The 20,677-nt window shown below is 49.1% G+C and overlaps 1 protein-coding gene and 1 pseudogene across 5 annotated transcripts in view; one reads left to right on the top strand and one right to left on the bottom strand.

Moving 5' to 3' along the window:
* The window catches only part of SNX29 (sorting nexin 29), a 441,832-nt gene that overhangs the window by 281,041 nt on the left and 140,114 nt on the right, over positions 1 to 20,677 (bottom strand). The window lies entirely within an intron of this gene.
* LOC118607266 lies at positions 9,985 to 10,103 on the top strand (annotated as a pseudogene).

Genomic DNA, 20,677 nt, shown 5'->3' with positions numbered 1-20,677 from the left:
GGCTGGGTGCAAGAGGCATGAGGTTGCACAGGACAGACAAGGACCCTGACCTCCGGGGACGCGACACCCAGTGGGAGACCGACCAGCCCTGGGAACGAGATGCAGAGCAGAGGAGTCGCTGGAGGAGGCGGCGTAGGAAACCAGAACACCCAGCTCCAGACACCTGGGAGCGGCTCTCAGCCGCGCTCCTGCCCGCTCCGGGACGCCCGCTCAGCGGCGATGGTGGGGAGAGGTACGAGCGTGTGTAACGCCCAGCCCTGACTGCGGACTGTTACCTTTGCCTCTAACAGCAGAAGTAAGTGAGGCACTGTCACTTCTGAGCTCAGTTATAAAAAGACGATGACACCCATCTCTCTCCCTTCTCTCTCTGGTCACCAGCTGCCCTGTCGCAAGGACGCCCGGGCAGCCGGTGGAGAGGCCCACCCCGCGAGGAACGAGGTCTGCTGGCGGCCACGTGCAGGAGCGCGGAAGCGGATTCTCCAGGCCCAGTGGAGCCTTAAAACGACCACAGCTCCACCCAACGCCCCGACCACGACCTTGCGAGACAGAGGCACCCAGCGAAACCGTGTCTGGATTCTTGACCCTCAGAAACTGAGATGATGCATTGTCTTAATCTGCGGAATTTGTGGATAATTTGTTATCGAATGGATGCATAGCTACATGTATTAATTCACTGAATGCTCACAACAACTCCGGGAGGTACTGTGATCCTCCGTTTGGGCCCAGGGACAGAGGTAAAAACAACGGAGACGACAAGTAACATGCCCAAAGCAACTGGAGTCTCTGACCCTCGGTTCCCTCATAGTCAAGCTGCAAGTCTAGCAGCCGGAACAACTTCACGTCCAACCAAGAGTGTGCGGGGCGGGGGTCCCGCTCTGCGCCCCAGTTCGCTCATCCAAATAACGGGAGAGTCCGGAGGACCCCACGAGATCGTGGCAGAAAGTACACAATTTATTCACCAAATCCTTCCCAGAGACCTACTATGTGCCAGGACAGTTTAGGCAACAGAAGCAGAGGCGCTAACAGGAAAGCCCAGGCTTCCAGAAGTGACGCTCACAAACGGCGGTGCACAAACCAGGCGGTGAACAGACTTCCAATAACAACGAGGACTATAAAAGCTAAAGCTAGCCGGGCCTGCTGGGACGGTTAAAACTCAGGATGCTGATGGCACGAAATGCTGGCGAGGACGTGGAGCACAAGGAGCTCGAGCTCGCCACTGGCGGGAGGACCGAACGGTACGCTGCTTAGGGAGGCGTCCAGTGGTTTCCTACAAAACCGACCCGGCTCTCGTCACATGACCCAGCAGCCGTGCTCCCTGTTGCTATTTGCCCAAAGGATCTGAAAACTTACGTCCACACAAAACCTTGCACTCAATATTCAGCGGCTTTCTCCGTAACTGCCAAAATTTGGAAGCAATCGAGATGCCCTTCAATAGGTGAAAGGTTAAACGAACTGGTCCATCCAGACAATGGAATATTATTCAGTGATGAAAAGGAATGAGCTACGAAGCCATGAAAAGACATGGAGGAAACAGAAATGCATATTGCTAAGTGAAAGAAGCCAATCTGAAACAGCTGCGTACTGTATGACTACATGACATTCTGGTAAAGGGGGTAAAAAGGTCAGCGGGTACCAGGGGTCAGGAGGGCGGATGAGTACGTGGGACGCCAAGGATTTCCACGGCACTGAAACAAGTCTGTATGACCCTATAATGGTGGACACGTGTCATTATACATTCGTCCAAACCTGCAGATTGTACACCACCAAGAATGAACCCTAAACTATGGACTTTAATAATAACATATAGATATTGGTTCATCAATTGTAACAGACGTACCCCACCAATGCAAGATGCTAATAATAAGGGAAATTGGGGATGGGGGCAATGAAGGGGTACATAGGAACTCTGTACTTCTTGTCCATGTCATTATAAAAATAAAACTGTTCCTTGAAAAGCTTATAAATTTAAAAGTAAATAAATAAGTAAAGAAAAGGAAAAGAGATCCGGAGTAAGGGGGCATCTTAGATGGGGTCATCTGAGAAGGCCTTTCTGAAAGGTGACAGAGGCAAGACCTGAAGGGAAGCAATGAAGTGTGCCGTGTGGAGGGGGGATGGGCTCGCCTGGCAGTCTTGCCGAGTGTCTGGTGGGGCCTGGGACTCGGCGTTTCCACCAAGGCCCCTGGGGATGCCGATATTGCCAGACCTCGGCCCACGCTGTGGGTATGGAGGTTCTGGGCAGAGGAACAAGACAGTGCCCAGCCCCAGGCTGGCCTGCGCCTGTTTCTGACACTTGGAGAAACCACGTAGGCTGGAGCAGTGCGGGGAATCCAGGGGGACCCTGGGCACAGTACGATGTGTGGACCTGATTCTAAGCCTGAAGGGCGGCCAGGGGGATGACATGCTACGTGGGAAAAATGAAAAGAGTGGGGAGCGGAAACAGACAGGTGTGCGGACCAGAGGGAATCTATGATCACCCACCCAGGCAAGAAAGGTCGATGGCCAGGACTGGGAGGGCTGGGGGTGGCAAAGGGGCAGAAGTGTTCGGACATTCATCTGCAGGATTCCACGAGGCCTTGCCAGCTCCCACCCTCGGCCTCCAACAAGCCTGCTGGCCGCCCTGTCATTTTCTTTAAAAGCCTCAGGAAAGGAAGCAAATCATGGAGGCGGCGGCAAGTACCTCTCAGACAGCTTCCAATCACCGCAATAATTAATGTTTCTAAGCCACAGCAATTACGCCTGCCCCGCCCCCCCGTGTCAGAATAAACAACCGGCAACCCCAGACAGCACCACTCAAAGGATAATTACTCAAAACAAAACCAGGACCCTGCGAAGCGCATTTGGTAATTCACGGGCATTGAAACACCTACGGCATTTGCTTTCCCGGCCAGATGCTGGCCCGAGGGCACCCCAGACCCACTGCCTGGTGGGTACCGAGTAGGCACTAACCGTGAACACGCCGGACTACTGGAAGAACATGGCTAGGTGACCAGGCTACCTGAGAAAATGACAACTGCCCCTAGCAGCCACCAACGAAAGGCAGAAGGGAGGAATAAATCGCCCGGCTTTGCGGTGTTTACAGCCACTAAGACGTCAAGGTCAAGCTCACCGCAAAATAAAACACAGTCGAAGCTGAAAACTCATTTGTGTTCCTCAGTCTCCTCAGACCCCAGCTCCAGCCCCACCACCTTTTCTGAGCCATTATAACCTCTCGGCCCATTGCTAGGATGAGCGCAACACGTATTTTTACAACGTCTTTCACAGAATACTCCTGCATCCACACCCCCTTTAATCTACACCATGACAATGATGTTGGTAGTTAACACCGTTCAGCACTGACTGGGGGAGGAGGGGGGCAGGGTCTGCCAGGTTTTCCCGGAAAGTGACAAGTGACAGAGCTAGGATTCAAACCTGGGCAGTGTACTCCAGAGTGAGAACCTGAGCGCTCTCCTATAAGGCCTTCGTAATACAATAACCAATCAAAGGTGGTTTGGGGAAATCAAACCCAGCCAGCCGGCCAGCATCCGGGCAGCAAGGCACCAAGGTAGGAAATCAAGGATGCCTTTCGGGGCACCTGCCCCAGGGCCATCGTGGGGGGCCTGCCCCAGGCTGTCCCTCTTGCAGCTGTCCAGGGCTCCCGGCGTGGCTCAGATGGCGTGGCTCAGATGGCGTGGCTCAGATGGCAGGCCGGCACGAGGCCCCACCCCCTCACCAAGATCTGGCGACCTGCTCCTCGTGGTCGTCGCAGCGGCCAGGCCCTGGCTCCTGGCCTTGCTGAGGCTGACGCGACCTTCTGCCTGCTGCAACCCCCCGCCCCCGTCACCCAGCTCCCTGGAGAACACCTCCAGTGTCTGCAAGTGTCCGCGAAAGCCCTTCCTGCTAACCCATCTGGGGTTTGTGACCACTCCCTTTCTGCCCCCACCGCACCCAGACGAGCCTCTCTCTCAAGAAGTTTGACACTTTAAGACCCCTGGCCTGTGCTCATCTCTCCCACTTAGACTATGAAGCCTTGAGGAGAGTGGACGAATCTTATTTATCTCATTTTGGCCCATAACCATAAAGTATCACCGCTGTCTGCACTTGACCAAATGAGGAAATGGAGGCTTGGCGGGGCTGGTGACTGGCCAAGGTCACCCAGGAGCAGAACTGGGATTGGTACCTGGGCAACTTGAAGTCCACATGCCCAAGTCTAGGCCAGGGCTCTTCCAGTGTGGCCAGGGGACACAGGACCTCCTGGAATGGAACCAGCTGGGGGAGCCATTCAGGAAGCCGGTCCCCAGCCTGCTCTGCACCCCCTTTCCTGGCAATTCAGTCCAAAGCCTCTGGAGACCAGCTACATACAGTGGTAGCAATGGCTTACAAGCCACAGAATAAAATCGAAATCCATGAATCCATAAATGAAAAATTGGAAGTAAAATGCATAATGAGATATTTACAAAGGCTCCGACCACCTCCCCACAAAATACTTAATTGCAAAGAAGGAAAAAGGTAACTTTGCAGTGGAGAAGGGGGCAGACACTCCCTTAATTAGGATCAAAGTTAACGTGATCAGGAATGGAACAAACTGAGGCCACCCAGCACCTGCTAGGACGCACTGGGAAGAGTGGGCACCACCTCTGTGACATTCCCGCCGACGATGCACGCGATGAATCAAACCACAAGGAAACACGAAGCCAACCAAGCTGGGGGCCGTTCTGCAAAATAAGCTGGCCTATGATCTTCAAAAATGTCAAGGTCACAAAAGACAAGGAAACAGGCAACCTATTCCAGACTTAAAGAGAGAAAATATGACAATTAAATGCAACAAATCATTTTGGACTCAATCATTTTGCAAGAAAGGACAGTGCAGGGGCAGTCGGTGAAGGCCGAATGCGAGGCCAGGACTAGATGGTAGAAATGTACCGATGTCACTTCCTGACTTTGCATTTTGTATGTGATTTTGAAGGAGAATGTTTTGCTTGCAGAAAACCACATATTAACATATTCAGGGGTATAGTAAAATGTAAAAAGCAGATTCTAAGGCCCTGCTGCAGAATTTAGCAACGCACACTCCAGGGTGGGCCCGGAGGCTGCATTCTAAACAAGCCGCCAGGACACTCACTTCCCAAGAGCCTCCTCCCTGGCTCAGGAAATCTGACTACTTCTTTCTTTCCAGCCACTTTCTCTAAGACAGGCCAAGGGCTGCCTGGAGACTCAAGTTCCAGGACGTCTGCATCTCCCCTTTACTGTTCTCTGACTTGAGCTGTGTGGCGTCTCATCTACCAGCTGGATGGGGCTGGGGGGGAAGGGGTGGCTATAAAAAGCTTGTTTGATTTTTAGTGCTCTCTCCCCTATTCCCACCATTCCACTACATCCTTTATAAACCCCATCTCATTAGCCACCTGGAAAATGCCACTCGGAGTGGCATGCTGGCCCCTGCACTTCATACCCAGAGCCAGGAAAATAGCCCGAACGACTCCGGTAGCTCACGAAGTAATTCATTGCAGATGACACACACCCAAAATATCCTGAGCACAACGGGGAGAGCACGGGGTCCTAAACTTACTAGCCAGAATCATACTCGACTGTCATTTCTCTCAAAACTCCTTCAAGTTAGTACTTGGGCATTTATATACGAAGAAGGCAGCTCGCTTCAGTCCTTTGTGCCATTAAAAGTGTTTGCTTTGAGGTCAGACAGCCTGGCTCCGCCTCTGTATGACCTCGAGCAAGTCACTCAACCTCTCTGCATCCTGTTTCTATTACCTATAAAATGGGATGATAAAAGTACCTACTTCAGAAACTTCAGGGAGAATTAAAATAAGTGTGCATAGGTGTGTGCATGTAAATACAAATACATATCAAGTACCTGCCATACAGTTAGTTCTAAATATTTTTTATTATTATTAGTATTACTCTTGTTATTATCATTATTCATAAATTATAAACCAGGACTCCGTGGTCTCGAAGATGTCTGTTCTCTCAAGGGAAGCGAAGGGCTAAGGAAGACCTTGAGCAGTGGGCAAATTGCCCCTGGAAGTATTTCCTGGCCAGGCATCGATACTGAGTCCTCTTCCCCAGCCTGTCCCCCAGCTAACTCGATGCAGCCCCAGATTTCACTTCACCTGCTCAGAAATCACTTGTCTGATATCCTTAGGCTGGTCTAGATCCTTCTGGGCACGTAGCAGCCCCCGCATTAACTGGAGTTGAGAGAGCCTCTCACCAACCTGGGCTTCCATGAGAGTCAGCTTGGGACTCCCTAAGGTCCTCCACATGACAATGTAGCTTTGGGAAGAGTGAACGTAAAAGACATTACTGCAGGGGAGCTAAGAATGGATAACCGAATAGATCAACCTCCCCCCAAAAAACAAGGATAGACAAGAGGATATGAAATGGCAAATTGTTTGATTTGCCCCCAAAAATGCACATGGCGTATAAGAGCAGAATACACGGAGAGCGGAAGTGCAAGCCTGTCCCGGAGGTTTCAGAGTCACGGACCTGCAGGGGCCAGGCAGGAAACACAGAGGAGCGAAGCGGGCCGGGGAAACGCACGTCGGGCACTGGATGAGGGGCGGAGGTCACGGGGCAGTACAGAGCGCGCACCCTCCGAAGGGGGCATCCACGACTCAATGCCAGGCACACGGGAGCATGGCCCAGAGCTGTCCAGCATTCAAACTCTTTAAGGGCAGCTGGAGATCTGGTTTTCGCTGTCAAGTGTCAATGTCTTAAAACACTGGTTTACAATTTCTTAAAACGTCTCACAGGCCAAAGAAAACAACACATCTGTGTGCAGAATTCTTCCGGGGGCCACCGAGTGCCGCCTCTGCTCTTGACCTTCACTCTGGGTATCAAGCTTTGCCATCCGTAAGACCAGAAGTCTACTGGCTAGTGTCCCTTTATTGGGCCAAGAGGAAATAGATTGAAAACTCTTGGGATCCTGTCAAAAATATATAACTTGAATCTAATCATGAGGAAAGAGCTGACAAGCCGGAACGGGGGCTGTTCTACAACGCAACTGGCCAGGAGACAAATGCAAAACAGCCAAGGGCATGGGAACCGAGGCGGCCGTGGAAGTGGTCCAGACGGAAGGACATTAAAGACTTGGGACAAATCAATGCAGTGCTTCATTCTGGCCTAGATCCTGGGGCAGGCAAAGAACACGGCCGTGAAGGGCTTAATTGGCGCAATTGGTGAAATATGAATATGGGCCGCACTTTACATAACAACACTGCATCCGTGTTCAGGTTCCTGGACTTTATCGTGATGCTGCAGTTACACAACACAGCGCCCTTGCTTTAGGAAATACAAGTCCTTACGGGGAAAATGCCATGATGCTTACAACTAACTCTTAAATGGATCAGGAAACACATTTATCCGGGTATGTATGGATAAATCCATCTCAAATAGGGCAAAATACTAATAATTGGTGAACCTAACTGAAGAGTACATGGCAGTTTTTTTTTTTTACCATTATTATAATTCTTTGGCAAATTTAAAATTATTTGAAAATAAAGTTTTTTGTTTGTTCAAAAAGAAATCCTTTACAAAGAAAGGTTCCCAGCCAACAAAAATATGGGTTTATAATAACAGCCCACACAGTAGGGTTGAAAGGGTTACTGAATTGCTCCTTGCTGCCACTGAAAAGCCCAGAAAATCTGCTCAGTTAATATAAATACAGCACATTAAATATTAAACGCTATCTGGAATAACAAGGCCCAGCCACTACTATTACTTTGATAAATATTATGATTCAGAGGGATGCAGTCCACGAAATCTGCCCGCCTCCTTTGTGGGAATGCCGGCAGGACCACTGAGACAGGGTAAGTGGGGTCTGGGGATGGGGGGGATGTAGTCACTATTATCTGCAACCTGCCTGTGAGAAAAGCAGGGAAAGGCCTAGAATGGGGTCCATTCTTTCGAAGAGGCAGTGTGGGGCCCGGGATTCTGATCTGCTGTTGAGAAGCTGTTGTTCCTGAGAAACACAGCCCACATCTGAACAGCAAGCTGAAAACTCAATTTGGCTGTTGAACAAGTCACAATAGTCTCATCAAATCTCAGCCTCCTGAGACCACAGGCAGAAAACGTGGACTATGAATAAAGCCAAAATAAAAAGGTAACCATGGAATACAACGATGGAGGCCAAGGAGCAGAGAGAAAAAGACAGAGGTTACTGAAAAGGGGCTAGAACACTCATCCCCAAGGAAGGTCCAGCCTGTAGACCCTCAGAGCAGTGAGTGTGAGCACATGTGTGTCTGTCTGATGCGGCTTTTTAATCAAACACAAATAATTACAAAGCAAGGTATCTCCCTTAAAGATCTAGGTTTCCAACTTCTCTTGAAAAAGCCAAGTGCCTAACCACATGGCCCACATGCTGCTGTGGTCGCTCACAGCGGGCGCTGAGTACCCTCGCCCCCCTCCCATGAAGGATGAGTGCTTTCCAGTCCCCTGAAGACGCCCCGGTCCCTTTTCTCTCGTGAGGTGGTCTGCTTTATTCACCTTCATAACCCACCTGGCCCCTGTAGGATTTCCAGCTTCAGACCCCCTACCAGCACTCCACAAATTTCAGAGACAGCTGTGGGATGGGAACCTCAGGGTCATAGCAAGGGCCTGACATAAAATTAGGTGGCTTATGGTTCAGCAACCAGAGTAAAATTGTCATTTGCCTGCCCGCATAAACACATTTGCTTTGCTGCAGATCGGGTCAGTGCCCAAACATACACGGATTCCAGGAAGTTGACCGGGCATGGTGGGTTTAAAGACCAGGAGGGAGCTGGGGGCAGTTGTTATAAAGGTGAATTAAAATTCCCGGACTAAGGCTACCAGCAGGAAAATCTAGGAGGCCCAAATCTGTGTCGCTTTCATTTGTAACGCGGCTGTTTCTAAACCATGAGCTCCTTAAAAACAGGAACTCAGCCCTGCTCCTTCTCTGTATCCCCCAATCCGGCAGAGCGCGTGACACGGAACTCAGGCTTGAGGACAGTCCGGTGCCAAAACAAGCAAAGGTGATTCGTAAGCTTCGTCTGGAAATTGAATCTAAGAAGGAGAATGGCTCAGGAGCAATTAGGGAATTGTGGTTATGGACTGTGTGTTAGAATTACTGTCCGTTTTCTCCAGCACGGTAATAATATTGTAATGGAGGGCACTGCCCTTACTCCTGAGGGATGAATATAGAACGTTTTAGGGGTAAAAAAAAAATCATAATGTCAAAAACAACTTTCGAATAGTACATAAAAAAAACACACATATATAAATATGTATTTACATATATAGGTGTACGTTTATTCATTTGTTTATTAAGAAAAAAACGTGGAAATGAAAACAAATGCCCGAAATATAAACAACTGGTGAATCTAGGTGAAGGGTTTGTGTGCCTGAACTGACTGTGTGAGTCTTGCATCTTTAGTGTAGGTTTAAAATTGTTCAAAATAAAAACTTAGGGAATTTCTTTAAAAATAAGAAATGGTCGATGAATAAATAAATCCACAATAAATCCATAAGCAAGGCTCAATATAATATTTCTACACCCCGCTGAGGGTGGACAAATGAAGCCGCTCAGACAGGGGCGACCAGCTGGGGGCTGCGGCCGCCTGGGTTCCTCCGGCAGCCCCGACGGCTGAAGCAATTACTGTCCGGGCTCCCAGGAGCTCTCCATGGTACCGGGCTGGGAAGCTCTGCTCTGAAAGAACGGAGGCTGTTAGGAGCCAGCAGGGTAATCATGAATGTGAAGCAAAATCAGCTCTGATCCACAGTAATCAATCGTCCCATTACCAGCTGACTGTTCGCCTTTGCTTTCACCCTCACTGGTCGCTTCTGCTTTTGCGCTTTGGCGGGGGGGGGGGGGGGGGGGGCTATTATTACAGGGGAAATTTATTGGTATTATTTGAAATGACTGTTTAGAAAGGGATTTTGGAAAGACAGTAGCAATTCTAACAGAAGTTTTTTTAATCTCCTTAAATATGTGTGTGTGTTGCAATTAGCAAAACCAAAAGCCTATAAAGAATATAACAATCAGTCAACGGCCGTGCCACCCTGAACATGCCTGATTTTGTCTAATCTCGGAAGCTAAGCAGGGTCAGGCCTGGTTAGTACTTGGATGGGAGACCACCTAGGAAGACCTGGTGCTGTAGGCATTCAAAAAAAGAATATAACAAAGCTAGGTGACGAGGTAGCCCCGCAAACCCCAAAATATAACCAGCAAGGACAAACCAATAGCCACAAGGTCTGTATGGTGTGGGCATTTGTGTAGGAGAATACAGAAGGCACAGGGTGTCTAATGAGATATCCTGAAGAAAGAACCTGCAAATCCCGACTGGCACTCCCAGGAAAGGAGAGCACGGTGGGCCACGTCAAGACGTGCAATAAAACTACTACTGAGTGCAAGGGACCCACAGTAAAGTTGAAGGGACTAAAGCAGGCTGGCTTCCATTTATTCTCAAAACTGATCCACTAGGACAAAGCCCCACAATGAGGGGGAAAAAAAACTATTGGAGCAGAATCATAACTGAGCAGGACAGAGACAATAGAGCTGAAGGAAAGACAAGATCTAGACAAAAGTAGAGGAGGGGTACGATGGCAGGGAGTGTGAGAAAACGGGCTGCCACAAACCTGATCACTGCGTGAAAACAACTTGGGGGGTGGGGGCTCAACCCCACCTCCCTCTAGAAGTTTGGTTTCATGACGGCATAGAAATAAGAGCAACAAGGAAGTATCCAGATAGAATCCCATACGCAGTTAGAAGAAAATGCAGAACAAGTAGAATATACCTGCAGATGACGAAGGTATGCCGGAATTACCCCTGCACTTGTAACCTTCCATTTCAAACTGAGCCAGAAGACAATACGGTCGTAATGCAAGAGACAAAAGAACATGAACCAGAATCAGAAACACTCAATAAAGAGGTGACGAACTTAGAAAAGTTAAAGGAAAACAATTCAGAAATGAAGACCAAACTAAGAGGAACACCTAAGAAGGTGAAAAAAACAAGCTTTTAAAAAGCTAAAAGGAAACAAAGATGAGAGAGAGAGAGAGAGAGAGAGAGAGAGAGAGAGAGAAAGAAGAAAGAAAGAAAAGAGAAGAAAAGAAAAGAAAAGAAAAGAAAAGAAAAGAAAAGAAAAGAAAAGAGGAGGAAGGAGAGGGAGGGAGTGGGAGAGAGAGAAAGAAAGGAGGGAGGGGAGGGGGAGGGGGAGGGGGAGGGAGGGAGGGAGGGGGGAGGGAGGGAGGGAGGGAGGGAGGGAGGGAGGGAGGGAGGGAGGAAGGAAGGAAGGAAGGAAGGAAGGAAGGAAGGAAGGAAGGAAGGAAGGAAGGAAGGAAGGAAACTTGAAAGTGACGAATGTTAAACAGGCGAACAAGATCTAACATACAGAAAACTGAAGCCTCTGGGGAGGAAAACCAAAGGGAAGGAACAGATACAAAACGACAATTTGAAAAAACTTTGTTGAAAGAAAAAAATTACATATGGAAAGAGCACACTATGCACCTGGGAATACTAATTCTGAATGACTAACACCAAGATGCATCCTAGCAGAATTACTGAACTTTAGAGAAAGAGAAGCACTCCTTTGAGCAAGTTACTTCTAAGGAAAAGAAAATGGGATTATCATCCAACTTTGACAGCAATGCTTCCCCAAGACGTAGACATATTCGAGATGCTCAAGAACACGTGACTAAGGATTTAAATCTACCAAATTGATTTTCAGGTATTAAGAGCACAAACTACTAATGGAATTTAAGTACTACTGAATAGTGTTCTCATAAGCTCCCCTGAAGAATCAGAGAATAAGCTTGAGACGGCCAAGAGGACAAGCAAGACAAGCAACGGAACTAGTGGGAAACTTACGAAACTTACCTAAACTTACCGCACTAAGACTAAACAAGGATTAAAGGGAAGGAGTGAAGTCTGTTTTGGCTATACTCTCAGGGGATGTAGATAAAAAATGCATGCTTTTCAGGGAGGAGGAGAATAGGGGAAGCATCCATGTGATTTTTTTAATCTGTTATCAGCAGTCACATTGTGGCAGTAGTACTGGTGATACTCTCAGACTTGAGAGATTATCTGCACACGGGACTATACACAAATATATACACAAACATATTTTTTTAAAGATAAAATACCTCTATTCATACTGCTATTTCCAACTCAAATTCATTATTACAGAGTCTTTTACTTAGCTTCTTTTATACTGCATTTGTATATGCCTTCCTCTTCATACAAAGTATGTCAAGGTCGCAAAGGATAATAGAATTAGCAAGTACCATAATAATTCATGTGATTCCCACATGAATTATTATGAGGCCCACACCATGTACACAATAGACCCAGAATAACGATTCTGCTACAGTAGAAACTCAAGTCCATTTGTCCATTTACCTAAGTATGCTCCATCCACCTTACACGTTTATAGAATTATACAATTGTGCAAAGAAAACAAGACACCATTCACATTAACCTAAACCTTACGAACTCTGTCTGATGACTCATATGTTATTTCAGGGTCCATGAAAACACCATCACATAGCAAAGGGAGGGTGAAAGGGAGAGGACCCCACAGTCTACAGCTGACCCTGTGACAACACGAGTTTCAACTGTGCAGGTCCACTTACAGGCGGATTTTTTTTTTTTTTTTTTTTTTTTGCAATTGACCGGCACAGTTCAAACCCATGTTGTTCAAGGGTCAAGGCCAGAGTTGGGAATCGCATGCAGAAAGCCGACTGTAATTATATCCAGATTTTCAACTGCGCAGGTCTGCAGCCCTAAGCCCCATGTTGTTCAAGGGTCAACTGCACACCGGAAAGTCAGGTTTTGACTCATCTCTGGCGAATCTGAGTCCCTACCGTGATCCTCACTACAATAAAGAGACAAAATGGCCTTTAAACGAGCCCCCTGATTGTTTAGGGTTCCGTATTGTTTCCAGGACTACGGGCCTCCTTCTTCAGGAGGTTTAGCCTTTTGCGGTCCTGGGTTGATTTAAAGGTTGACCAAAGCCAGGATGCTTTGTGGAATCTTGGGACCAAGGACAATGACAGTGGTAGCTTCTCTCTCAAATGAGCACAACTCAAGCCTCCCACCTCTTCCCACCACCCGTGACAGCTCACACCTTCCAACACAATAACTACCCAGACTGCGGCAGAGGGAGGCAAACATGACCAAGAGCCCAGAGGAGTCACCCGCCAGCAAGGTCGGGCCCGGTAACCAGGTGATGCTCGTCTTGAGAGGCCCCCTCACGTCGCCCCCTCTGGAGCTCACGGAATTGTGGAACCTCCAGCTTGAACTTTCTTGCCCTTGGTCCCCTCCCCCCATGTCCAATGAATACTAATCAGGTGAAAATTACAATGACACAAAGCCTATATTAGCAACCGGGGGAACGGCGGGGACAATAAAGTCCAAGACTAAGGGGACTGTGGGTTATCACTGGGTGGCTCTGTTGGACAGCTAGAGAGACGCTACAGGAGAGAGGGGAGGCCAAACCCTGGCTCGCAGGGTCCTCCTGACAAAAACGAGAGTTCCGTGGAGACACAGAAGTCCATCCACCTGGCACACGGCCAAATCCCCGGTGTTGAAACTACCTCCTTACCTTGCACATGGCAGGCACTCAGCGAACACTGGTACACTGAATGAATGAATGTTACATATGAAGTACGAGGTCAAGAATTCATTCACTCATTTTTTAAATGAGAAAAGAAAATTTTTGAGCACTGCAATTGTACTGAAAACACAATTGCATTCTTTAGGTGGGTGAATTATTTGATGTCAACTGTGTGTCAATAAAGTTGTTAAAAAAATAAAAAGAATTGAGCATCTAATACATACTAGGCACCAAGACAAGCACTGGGGGTATGAGAGGGTGTGGGCAAATCTGCCCCTCCAGAAGATGAATGTGTCTTTCATTAAGGCCCTATGCAGACTGACAGCCCCGCCAAGAAAGAAAAGCCACAAGGACAGTCATGAGGGGCCTAGTCACATTTGGATTATTAAAATGGAATTATAAAATCGTCGAGTTTGTATCACATGCAAGAAGATCTGGCCCGACCCCACGCCTTCCCTCATTTCGCAGCTGAGCAAACTGAGGCCGAGTAGGAAAGGAGCCGGCCACTGGCTCCGCCCACGGAGAAGCAAAACGGCGATGAAAACCCACGCAGCCCGACCTCAGAGCCAGGATGTCTTCCCCCACGCCACACTGCTGGGAAGATGCTCGCCTCCGGCACCGACGAATGCGTGACCCCGAAAACCGGGATCCTGCAGGGGCGACGCGTGTCAGCATGTGGACGACCGTTAGAGAGCAGGGCTCAGGCGGAGCCCGCCCCTGCCACGACTCACGCCAAAGCAACACGTGTACACAGAATACGTAATTCTGGGATACACACTATCTCCACTTTACAGGAAAGGAAACTGAGGCACGAAAAGATGAATTCGCTTGCCCCAGGGATTCACAGCTAATAAGCGCTGGACGCAGGATTTGAGCTCGTACCTGTCAAAAGCTGGAGGAGAGACCTCAGTTAACAGTGTGTTTGCCTCCTAGGGCCGCCATAACCAACACCACGGGCGGGCTGGCTCGAACGACAGAAATTTATTTCACACAATTCTGGAAGCTGGAAGGCCAAGACCACGCTGCAGGAGGTGTGGCCTCTCCCAAGGCCTCTCTCTCGGCTTATGGATGGCCGCCTTCTCCGCGTGTCCTCTCCTGGTCTCTCCCACGTGCACACATCCCCAATGTCGCTTCCTCTTCATTTTAATAACATCCAGCATAATGGCCCAGGGCCCCACCCTCACGATCTCATCTAACCTGAGTTACCTCCTGACGGACCCTATCTCCAAACACAGTCACATCGGGGGTTAGGGCTTCAGCACACACATTTTGGGGAGAACATAATTGAGTCCATAACAAACAGTGACCCACTTCTGACAGGAGGCCAACGCCTGCTGCAAATTTATAAGAGGCGGTAAAATGCAGCATAGTAACAGATTAGTAACAATTTAGATAATCCCTGAACATTGACCTTAAAAATAAAATAATCCCCAAGTGATTATTCCCAAGCCGAACTCCCTTTAGAAGTTACCTAAGCAGTAAATGAAATATAATTAATTTTTGCAGGGCCTCTCAGGGGAGGACGCTAAGCTATATACTAACCCTCCTACCTCGGGGACAAAAGAATCAAGATTTTAAAAGCATTAACAATACTTCGAATTTATAGAAACATTTTCCTCCCCTAAAACTCCAAAGAGCAAAACCACCGAACACGAAATCTCCTTAAATATGCTGTTTATTACTAAGAGGGAGAATTTAGCAACTTTCAAATGAGCCGCCCAACACAGATTCCATTTTCATATCATTCTGTAACCTCCTAATCTTTTCATTATTCACTTATAAAGCACCGACAGCTTGACTGCATAGGAAATAAACCTATTCCTTCAGTTTTTAGATGAGCTTGGAGAATTCTTTTGTGCTGCTTCCAACGCTGCCTTGAAAGTCGGTGACTGCCACACGAGCGGGTCCGTCTGTCACCGTTAAGGTCCTCTTCCAGCCCCGCTCGGGTCAACTCAAGCGAATGCCGCTGTGGAGCCGGCGAAAAGCCAACGCTGAACCTCTCCCCCTCCCTGTCCGCCGACGGCGAGCACCGGCAGCACTAACTGGATTGCCGCGCCCTTTCCTTTGCGCAGAGGTCAAGGCTGAAAATCTCAAGTGACTTATCCTGCCAAGATGGAGCCTCCTCCTTGCCCTTACTTTCAGCAGTCGGAGTGGTCACAGGATAACTGGGGGCCGCTTGCTCTCTTGATGGGCTACAGCCCTGAACGCACTCCTGCACCCCTCCCGCACAGCTGGGGAGCACAAGGCGGAAGTCCCGCTGCCTCCCGGCAGACGCTGCGCGTGGCTGCTGCGCAGCAGCTACAGGGCACCTGGGCAGCTGCTGACCTGCTCTCTGCAGCAGGAACAGGGCGCTGGCAGGAGCCTGGGTTCCAGGGAAAGACTTCCAGCTCATCAGATTTATTTTTGCTGAACTGCCAATAAGCAGCAGAGGGGCGATGACGTGAGACATGAGAGAGGAAACATCTCGGCGGGCATCACACGAGTTGCAAGGTGAAGCCCTCCCTTCCCCATAGGCTCTTGTCGGCTCCAGGAGCCGGAGTCGGGCTCCTGGGTGGTGGAGAAGCATCTCCTGATACGCATGCAGAGACAGCTGCATGTCACAGTGGGACGGGGCTAGAGCTTGAAGCCAGAAGACCCAGATGCAAGACCTTCCTCAGCTCTGGACCACTTACCAGCTACGTCAGGGGTCAGCGAACTGCGGCCCACAGGCCAAACCCAGCCACCACCTGCTCTTGTAAATAAAGTTTTATTGATACATAGCCACGAGCATTCACTGATGCGTCATCTGTGGCTGCTTTCATACCATGGTGGCAGAGCTGAGTAGCTGTAACAGAGACCACGTGGCCCACAAGGCCAAAAATAGTTACTATCCGGTCATCTACAGAAAAAGTCTGCCAACCTGTGTGCCATCCGATATGCCACACAAGCTACTTCACATCTGTGAATCTCGGCGTCCATTCCCCTCACACTGAGAATTGCATGGCCGTCTGCCCTTTCTGTCTCAAAGGGTTACAAAAATCAAATTCATTCATCATATCACATAAATGACGATGACAATTCCCTGAGCCCTTAATATCTGCCATCCCTTAACATAAGCGCTTGCCTAGATTACTTAATTTAACCCTTACGGCAATCTTATGAGGGACGTATGATTATGAATCTGTTTTACAGGAGGATATGAGGCTCAGAGAAGTGAAGGATGTTGACCAAGATGACGTCTCTAGATAACAGTGCGGCTGGGGTTCAAGCCAAGTTCCTAACGCACCCCCCACCCTCTTCCTGTGTCCACCTGGGGGACGAACGTGCTGGAGGTGTTGACACCCAGAGCAGCGAAATGACAGATCGTAGCCCCACACACCACCGGGATGTGCTCCGGCCTGTCCTCCAGCTTTCCCTCCAGCTGCGCCCCCTCTTTCCTTCTATCCCCTTCCTCCCAAAACCGCCAAGAAGAGTTGCCAATAAAGATTCAAAGTTTTTAGTGTAATTGGGGGGGGGGGTGCCCCAAAATAATGACATGAATAAAAAGCTGAAATGTACATGATGAACTTGACAGTTTACTAAGTCAGGATTCTCATTTGATCCTCACGAAAAGACTGTGGTGTTCATTGAAAACGCAAGCCCAGAGAGGCCAAGAGACTTGCCTGAAAGCACGCAGCTAGTAATTAAAACCAAGTTCTTGAATTAAAGCTGAGAATTAAAACTAAGTCCTTGACCATGTCATGAGCTGGGGACACAGGAGACATTAGAAGCTGATGTCAAAAGTAAATTCCTGTAACAGTCATTAGGGAAACATGAATTTGACCCAAATGCTGCATTAAGGCCCCCTACTCTTTCTGCCAGGAGAAATGTCTCTACTCTTCACTTCAGAGACCTGCAACCTGGGATTCTGTGGCTGTGGGCGCCTGCCAAGGTCTCGGGGTGGAGGGAACTCTTCTATTTTTGGTGATCCCATTTGTCTTCCTTCTGGAAATCGCCCTTCCTCAGATACTGGTGGGCCTGCCGATCGCATGGCCCCGCCTTCCCTAGCAGGGGCGGGCCCGTCCTGGAACTGATGAGCCAAGCCAGGGAGCGCTCTCGGGGTCCTCGTGGGGAGGAACGGAGGTGCTCACTTCACTGAGATCCTGCCCTGCAGGAAGAACGAACGCCTGCCACTGCCCACGGTCACGATCGCCACCTCCAGAGAAAGCTCACCTGAGCATGACATTAGCCCGGAAAGAAAGTTCAGGGGAAAGACTCAGGGGCCAGTAACTTCATGACTGGTCTGGATCCAGATCTATCAGAAACCTACACCGTCCCTTCGGACTTCCAGTTACATTAACCAATGTGTTCCTCGCTTTTTGCTTCTGTTTGTGTTAAATAAACTAATCTGAGTTGGGACTGTTTTATCTGCAACCCGGAGAATCCTCACGCACATTGCTTCCCCTATAGCAGGCATTCCTAGAGCACATCCACAGATGACAGAGGAGGCGACAGCCCTGAACTACACTCGCCTCCTCTGCAAAGACAGAAACGATGCAGAGTCTGAACCCAGCCAGAGCCCGAGCTGGGGGCCCCCTCCCGGCCTCGGCAGTCTGTTTCAAACAGCACAGGCTCAAAGTGGAAGAGTCTGGCAACGCCACCCAAACAAATCCCCTGCTTCGGGGAAGACATATCAAAACCAGACTTGTGCTGCTACCTGATGCAGGACGATCTCGGGATGGAAGGCACTGGGAGAGCTGGTTTCCCTCCCCTTTCATAAACTTCAGCCTTCCGGAAAGGCTGGGTGACGCACCAGCAGCCCCATGCTGCCTTCGAGCTGGTGCTCTTAGTTAGCTTTTTCAACCCCTCGATGGCTCTTCTCTTTGCACCTCCCCTTGGCACTGTGTAGTCACACCGAGCTTAGCTTCGGACCTGCCGATGGTTGTCATCTACCTGAAGGTAATGTTCTGGTCATTTTTTGGGAATCAGGGCTTTCTGGAAATCTGTCAGCCATCCATTGAAATCTTACCACTTAGTGTAGATAGGTGTCGAGAACTATTAGTAGCAAGTGACAGAAACCCACTGGAATTGGCTTATAGTAAAGCGCAGTTGATTTGGCTTGTGTAACTTAAAAGACCAGCTGGATCCAGGGCGTGGGGGAGGGTGTCAGACAGGACCCATGTCTTTCCACATCTCCCCTCTCTGTCCCTTGGTTGCTCTTCTCCCGTGGTGACCTGAGAGCCCCCAGCAGCACCAGGCATAAACCCCATCAGCTTGGCAAGCCCCGCAGGGAGCGCCTCTTCCCGAGAGCTCCGGAGGAAGTCCTGGGCCTCCCTGTCGGTCCCCGGCGGGATGTGTTGCTCTTGCTGTGGAAACACAGCCCAGCCCAGCAGCACCTCCTCTGGCCGGCCCGAGCACAGGCTGGACCATTCTCTCCTGAGGCCGAGAACTGGATTTGAAAGACATTTACGGAATCTCATCAGTGCACTGTGCGCTGGGCAACTGAAGGATGGGAAGGAGGGAATGCACACACGAACAGGAAAGGTCTTGGGGGGCAGCTCAGGATTTTGCTGTCAGCACAAACATTTCCTCCATATCTATTTCCCCCCAGGGGTCTTACTCAGAAGCTGACCTGCCCACCCACCTCCCCTCCAGAGACGGCGTGTACTTCAGAGCTGCCAGATCAGGCCGTCACTCTCCCCAGCAGTAGAAACTGTCTCAGGACTGGGCGCACATCTGGCCCCTGTATGAGCCGATGAGCGTGAAGCCTAAATCTTTTGACTACTAAGAGCCCAGATGCTCTGTCTGGCACACTGGACATAGAGCTGAGAAGATGGGAGGTGTGGAGCCGCTGTGGCCATCACGTGCCTGCTAGTGGAAACTCGGGGAATGAGGCCCGCACAGAGAGGGGAACAGAGGTAAACTCTGGGTCCAGCCACACCTGAAACCAGAGTCTACTCAGGTCACGTGAGCCCATGAATCTCCTTTCTGCTTCAGCCAATCTGCACTGGATTTCCGGACGCCTAACCATCCAGAGCCCCAACACAGCCTCTCCAGAAATACTCAGGGAATCAAAGTTTATTTTTAATATTTGGATGATAAAAATAGGCCTAGAAAAGTAGGCTGATAAAAACTGTTTAGCTAAGTAAGCATTCGGAAACTGAAGGATCAAAAATTTTGACTATATATATATCGCCCTTCCCTTTCTTTAAGCGTGATTTGACTTAAAACAAAAAATGACAGCTGGGTTATCTTTTCACGCCACCAAATCAATGCATGGCTTGACAGGTCATGTATGGGCCACCTAATAACTAGAAAGCACAACGCAATAAGGACAAAGGTGTTTGCAGACGCGGTGTCACTCAAGCGACTCTCTCCTTCGATTACCTGGGAAAAGCATGTTTGCGAGACTGCGTGATAATGATGCCAAAGCAAAGACGCGGGCCTGTTCTATTCAGACTCGCTGCTGCGTGAAGCCAGCTACTTTCCACTTAACGGGAAGTGAATGCCTCTCCCGAGGTTCTGATAAGCATCCCTTATCTGTCCCTCCAAAGGCTGAAAACACAGCGAACGCCGGATTCATTCATATGGCGGCGATGCAAATTCAAGAGCGGCCGTGGGAGCAGTGAGTCAAAGCAGCAGGAATAAACACACTCCGTATGAATTTCGCTGCCCGAAATAAGACAATCCCATGATTAAAAACAAGCCAAATGCTCAGACTGCTCATACCGCTTTCAAGTGCCAGCCCATTTTGAAGTGAGAAGTTCAAAAAAATATTATCGACCAAAAAAGGAACACACTCGTAAACAGAACTAAATCTCCTGTACGTTGTAACGCTGGGCCGGAAGGAAAAACGTAGCAGCTAAACGTCTGAAAGCCTTAAACCTACACAACCAAGGATTCTCAAGAGCATTTTATAAATCCGCATTACTTATCAATTCGTGATTGCACGGGTCTTCTTAAACTGGCATAACCAGCATCCTATTCAGCAGAAAACTCCATTAACCGGAAATACTGTTTCCCGAGCTCCTAAAGGTGCCCTCTACGAAGGGGCTCCTGGTGGCCTCACCGGCCTAATTCTGAACCTCACTCCCCTTCACATGATCTGCTGTAGTCACACTAGCCTTTCGGCCAGTCTTAACACATTTTACACTCATCCTCAC

This window comes from Rousettus aegyptiacus, unplaced genomic scaffold, assembly GCF_014176215.1.
Source record: "Rousettus aegyptiacus isolate mRouAeg1 unplaced genomic scaffold, mRouAeg1.p scaffold_m13_p_8, whole genome shotgun sequence".
In the NCBI taxonomy this organism is placed as follows: Eukaryota; Metazoa; Chordata; class Mammalia; order Chiroptera; family Pteropodidae; genus Rousettus; species Rousettus aegyptiacus.
Note: the sequence above shows the minus strand (reverse complement) of the source record. Positions and strands in the feature narration are given on the sequence as shown.